We start from the raw sequence: 6,819 nt of genomic DNA, 5'->3' as shown, positions 1-6,819 counted from the left end.
TGAAGCATACAAACTAGACTGACTCCCCTGGGCAAGAAGTAATTCTCAACAAATGGCTTTCCACTTGAACTACAACATCAGCAATTCTCTAGGTTTCTGGCCTGCCCCCACCCCTTGCAGATTTTGGACTTGCCAGCCTCCATAATTACATAAGCCTGTTCTATACACGCACATACACATGCACATATACACGCACACACATCTATCCTATTGCTTCTGTGTCTCTGAAGAATCCCGACTAATGAAATATCAAATCTGTACATAGGGTGATATTATTGTTTACAACTGTAAAAATGAAAATCTGAAGACAGTTAAGATTCTCATTACCCATTAAATGTTCTCTTCATTTCAGTATCAGATGAGACTCTTTTATTAATAGTTACTAAGAGCAGAAGCAACAAAGACAACAAAAGAAAAACTGGCTTACAAAAAAGCAAAAGAAGGAAGACGAGGAAGAGTGGGAGAAGAAAAGTATTGGCTCATGTGACTGACATGGGCTGGCATAGGTCTAACTTTTGAGATAAATGGATTCACATCTCACAGATATCACCAAGGCCTGGTTTCTGTCCAACTCTCAGAGATGGCTTCTCCATGGGATTTCATACTCAGATAGATGTTGCTCTCCTAGTGGTGAGATGGCCACAGCAGCTCCAGGTATTTCCAGGCTCAGGTCACAAGGCAATGAGAATACAGCTTTTCTGGTAATTCCCATAAAAGTTCTAAGATTCACTCTAAGTGGTCTAGCTTAGATCAAGTGTTCACCCAGAATCGTCACTGTGGCCAGACTAGATATGTGGATTAGTTTTCGTTAATCCCACTGCTAGAGTTTCCCACCAAACCAGTGGCTGATAATGGGGATTAGGGGGAGGTTTCCACAGGTCCACGGGTATATGTTGTCCAAAGAAGGTCAAATCGATGCTAGACAGTCAAGAAAAAGAGATGGCCACTCTACTTGCTTAATAATATTACACTTTGCAATTTTGGTTATTTTGCCTTTTACAAAGGCTATTTGATTTTGAGAATCAAAAACACAAGAAGATACCTGCAATTCAATACTTTTAAAATGTCTATGCTTAAAAATTCATCCAACATGAAAAATTTATAACAGTGAATTTCCTTTCTTGACCCCTTTTTTTTAAAGATTTTTTAATAAAAATTTTAAATACATTTATTATTTTACTTTATTCTTTGTGGACCAACTGAATCATAATATACAGCCCAGGAACTCAAAGCCTTCTAAAGGAGATGACCCTCTCCTGAACTGAATCCAATTTGAAGAAAAGGACATCTAGCATTCATATTGAACCCATATTAACATATCATTATTTCAACCAGATTAAATTGCTAGAAAAAAGTTTTAGCACCTTCCCATTAGGATATTTTGAGTAGATGTTAATGCAAAGAGTATCAAAGACTACTCAGAAAACCTATAAAAAAAGCAAAGCATCTTTTTCCACTCACACCCCCTTCCCATCAAATAACCATCAAGTTGTAAGTTATCACCTACTTCAAGAGGCTTTGCATAGCAAATAGAATGACATTTACTAGTTTTTAGCTGTGTTGTTACTAAAGCATGAATAACTGACAAAACACCAGAGTTTTTTCAATTTTTATTCTCAGAATGCAAGAGTATACCACTCAGAATTATTGAAGATGTAATGAAGCCTATATTTAAGTTGTTATTTGAGTATAATTGAGTCACCAGAATTTCTGTTTCCAAAAGAATATACATATGTGTGTGGACCCCCACTGTATTCATCATAGGAAAGAATTTCCTAAGTATTAAGAAAATGCAGCAGACTTTCAATAAGGGAAGTCTTCTTTTTCTTGAGGGCTTTCTTGACCCCTTTATGACAAGAAAACTTTCAAACCTTTCCATAATATTACAATTATCATTATTGCTATTTAGTGAAGATTAAACTTTAAGTTTGTTTTATATATTCAAAATACTCTATTATCATTTGTATCAGCTACATATATGGGCCAGCCAGGTCCTCTGGCATTTCTTTCTTCAATATTCAATTTTTTAAAAGAGCCAACAAATCTTCACACCAGTTGGTAAAAGCAGCTTGTAAGCTGGGCCAAAATGAGAAACACCACCCCCAACCCAGGATAATCAGTCTGTTACTTAGTAACAACAACAGAATATTTTAAATCTAAACCACAGCAAGAGTTGGATGGACAGTTTTATTTGCCATGATTCCAATATTCAAAATACTGTCCATATAATTTAGAGAAAACTCAAAAGCATACACTAAGCCATAGGGACAGCTAACAATTACTGAGCATCTAATGCATATATATGCTTTACATGCATTGTATCAGTAAATGTTATTACCCCCTTCTTTCCTATGAAGAATATCGAAGCTTAGATAGTTTAAAGATGCTCAAATCAAGGTCAACTAGCTGGTAAACACCTTAGCTGGGTTTTAAACTCAGAAAGTCTCACTTCTCTTTTTCTGTAATGGAAGCCTATATAAAGACCTCCTTTTTCCCTTTCAATCCCTACATTCTCTAGAAAAAAAAATTAATTTCTGCAAAAAGGGAAAAACGTTATTACCAAAGGAAAAAATGGAGGGAGCAAGATGTGAGCAATTTCATTATAGATCAATAACTACATTATAGCCTCACAATTACTTTTTTTAGGCTAAGCTTGGAGGTTGTTAGATAAAATGGACGAGGCATGACTTACCACCTGTAGTGGATGCTATAGTACACTAATCAGGTCCCCTTTACCAAGCTAGGGCACACATCCACCCTCCACCAGAGAATTGTCCTCAGCTGACAAGAACCACTTCGTCAGGGAAGTCACCTATGCTTCCCTGCTCAACTTCCCTGTCCCTCCCCATCTCCAGTCCATAATGAATGATGGAATAATACAGGGTATAAAAGACCAGCCCCCTTGTCCTCCACTCTGCAGCACATTTATTTGAGAGACCAGCCCCTGAGGAGCATGACAAGGCTAGACTTTGCTCAGCTCTTTCATTCAAAATAAAATAAGTTATATGACTAAAATATATGTCCATCTTGTATTACAAAGACACCACCCTATTCTCTTTCCCAACTAGAGCCTAGGGTTTGCATTATGATGCTTTGATCACAGAATAAGAACTCTTCCAATTTCAAAAGGGTGGCTTGCTAATGTGTTTGAGAATTCTCTAGTCTGGACTAAGAACGGTGCACTAGAATAAAGAAATAGGAGGTCTGAAGACAGGCTTCTGGCCCTGGCGCTGTCACTTATTCTGGCTAGCTGAATGATGTGGAATGGTCATAAAACCAATCTGAACTCTCCTTTCCTTCTCTGTAGAAGGTGGATTATACTTATCCCTTCTAATTAATTCAACAGGTACACGGGAGAGCAACTGAGCTAATAAATGAAAAAAAAAATCAGGCCTGAAATTTTTTCAAATTGAAGTAACTGAGATATAAAATATTATAAAAATAGTAATGAAGTCAGAAGTCTCCAGTCCCCAGGGCTATGCTGTATGTGTTCTATTAAAGGCACACTATTCAAAAGACAAGGAAGGTTTGCAATTTCTGACAGTTCTCACTAGAAGGAATTCAAATTTATTTTGTGAGGAATAGTCAACATTGAATTAAATGGATTTATTTTTTAAAAAAAGAAATACAGCAATTGTTTCTTTGAACAAACCTCAATATCTATCCCAAAAGCAATTTCATGTTTTATTGCACTTATTTTTTTATAAGTATGTGTGTATTCTATTTTCAAGTAAATAAAATCAGGATTTCTTTAGTTATAGAAATGGAAATTCTTTTTTTTTCTATTACTTGTCTTTGGATAATTCCTAAGAGAAATTTTTTTATTTTGAATAACACTTTTGTTACTCCTTGATGCTATTTATTTCAATCACGTTTACCAACTCTTGTATTTATTTTGATATTGGCCTCCGTGAACAATTTGTTATGAAGTATTTTGTTCCCTTTTGTGTTTTTCTAAAGTGCATTACAAGCTTTATTTTTTTTTTCAAAATGCATCACTTTATTTGCCTTACAAGGCAACCCAACATTAAGCAGGTGACAGTCACATGATTTCTTCAGTAAGCCCCAACTCTTCCTGGAGCTCATAGCCAGAGGAGTCCTGAGGTTTCAGATAGTAAACCTTTCCCCACAGCCACAAGTTCCCTTTAATGTTTGGGTTATTGAACACAAACTCACTGGATAATTTGTCTTCAACATAGTCCGTTTCTGTTCCTAAAAATGTTAGCTGTGCTTTCTTGTCAATGAACACTCTTACTCCATCCTGAACAACTTCTTCATTAGAATCTCCTTTTGTTTTTGTATATGCTATAGTGTAAGAAAGGCCATTACAGCCTCTGGTAACAGACACCAACTTTCACACCTGCCTGCTCAGACTTATCTTTAAGCTGTTTTATCTTGTTTACTACTGAAGGTGTCAGGGTAAGGGCGGCCCAGGTAGGCTGCAGCTTCCTCTTGCTCACAGCCCAGACAGTGGCTCAGACTAAGGAAGCCCACATCTTCACAATGGTACCTGGGGCCAGACCTCAGCAGCTTCAGCCTCTCTCCAAGGACATGGTGGGCACATTGACCAAAGCTTTATTTTTTTTTGTTTCTTGAAATTTTCTTAAGGTCCACCTGAGTAATTAAGTGATCATATCACTCTCACTTTACAAAAACACTATTAAGATTTCCATCTTTGTACAAAATAAATTTGTAGTTCCCAGCTGTTTCCTGGCTCCTCTCTGGAATCAGGTCATTTAAGGCTGCTCTGTTGTTAAAACGGATGTCTTCATTTTTAAGAGATATTTCAGATTTTATTGTTACTTTCCTATTTGCCTGCCACATCTCAGAGCTGGTATTTTTTGGCAAAAAATTCCAATAATGCACCATCTTATACATCTTACCTATAATAGAATTCACTGAAAAACTAGAAGAAAATGCACTACAAAGACACTAAAAGAGTTCCCCTTCTTTTATGATGTAAATTGAAAGAGCCAGAGATCAGTTTACTTGAACAAACTGAGTCACAAACAAATGTTAACACTTTACAGTCTTTATAATAATGTTTTCTCTTAAATGGCATTTAGCTGAATAAAATACAAACATGCTGCTGTGTGCCTACTTAAGATGGTGCCCACTGGCTTTGGTGTAAGGTATTAATCTCACTCTTAGAATCTCGAAGTGAATATAGTGAACACAATGGTAGAACCGAATTTTGCATACAGTTCTCTAAGACCCAACTCCGTGAAAATAGCGTCCTGAAAGCCTGACTTCATCTAAGCTGACCAGACTGTGGCTGTCCAGCTCTGTTTCCCTCTACAAAGCCAGATAGACTTTATGAAGGGGGCAGGGCAAAGTGTTCTAACAGCAAGTCGTCAGTATGAACCATGTTAACAGAGGCAGATGTGGTTGCAGATAAATCTCATAAACCCTAATAAACATAATGGTACTTTCTCAGGCAGTGAAGCACATTGCCTAGAACATGGTTGTGATGGTTAATTTTGTGTTAACTGTGGTGCACAGTTTGGTTAAACACCAGTTTAGATGTTGCTATAAAGGTATTTTTTAGATTTAATTGATATTTAAATAAATAGACTCAGCAAAGGAGGTTAAACCTCTATAAAGCGAGTGGGTCTCATCCAATCAGTTGAAGGCCTTAAGAGCAAAGACTGAGGTTTCCCTAGGGAAAAGCAATTCTGTCTCAAAATTGCAACACAGAATCTGTCAGGGTTGATTTTTTGAAGGGTGTTGCACCGGTTCTCTGGCTCCTTGCTTGGAAAAATCACAAGCAGGGCTGACGTAAGAGATGACAGACACTTACTTGGTGCTTCCACACAAGCAGCTTTATTGCAGGCTTTTCAGCATAGAATAGAAAGTGAAAGGGCATTTCCTGATGGGAAATGGGTCTACCTCCTCAAGTGGAGAAGATACTGGGGTCTACCACACTACTACTTTTAGGTCTACGCCTTATGATTTGCTAAATGGTGGGTGGAATATTATTTTCCTAGGAAAAAGGTGGAGAGTTCTTAGAGCTAAGGGCCCTCCCCAGTTTTATCCCTATAGGGTAACTTACAGGGGTTGCCATGACATTTGTAAACTGTTACGGCACTAGTGGGTGTGATTTTTACTATGCTAATGTATGTTAATGAAAAAAAGGTTACTTTTGGACATGAGCTCCTAGTTTCTGTGCATGCTCATGGCTAGGAAAAGTCCCTAACCTCAAATTCCTGCAGTTGTGGGTTTGGTTCCAAATGTTCACTGGTCTCCTCATTTGTGCACCTGTCCTCTTTTCCTGTGGTTAGCACTGCCAACCTGCACCTGTCCCTAACAAATCCACGCCTGTATTTTTAGCTTGCTGGTCTACCCTGCAGATTTCAGACTCAAGACTACAATAGCTCTTAGGTAAATCTACAGTCTAACAGGCCGCTCCACAGATTTTAGACTAGCTAGCCTTCACAATCGCATGAGCCATTCTTAAAATACCTCTTTCTCTGTCTCTCTCTCTCTCTACAAACACTCATATACACACAGAACTTATTGGTTCTGTTATTCTGGAGAACCTTGACTAAAACAATGGTAATTACTTACTGCTCTCCAGAAGCCCTGAGAGACTGAATATACAAACGAACAATGGCCAAACCATATGTAAAAATAAAACTTTGACCTACAACCTGCAGAAACCAACCCAGAAAATCAACATCCTTATTGACAATAAACAACCCAGGAGGTCAGCCTGCTATAAATCAGAATGGCAAGAATTCAGACTGCTATCTCTAGTGACAATCCAGGAAGCTAAACAATAACTTGTGCAACAATTGGCCCAAATGGCCAGGAACTATT

Source organism: Eulemur rufifrons, chromosome 8 (genome assembly GCF_041146395.1).
Source record: "Eulemur rufifrons isolate Redbay chromosome 8, OSU_ERuf_1, whole genome shotgun sequence".
Classification (NCBI taxonomy): Eukaryota; Metazoa; Chordata; class Mammalia; order Primates; family Lemuridae; genus Eulemur; species Eulemur rufifrons.
This window is presented reverse-complemented; position numbering follows the sequence as displayed.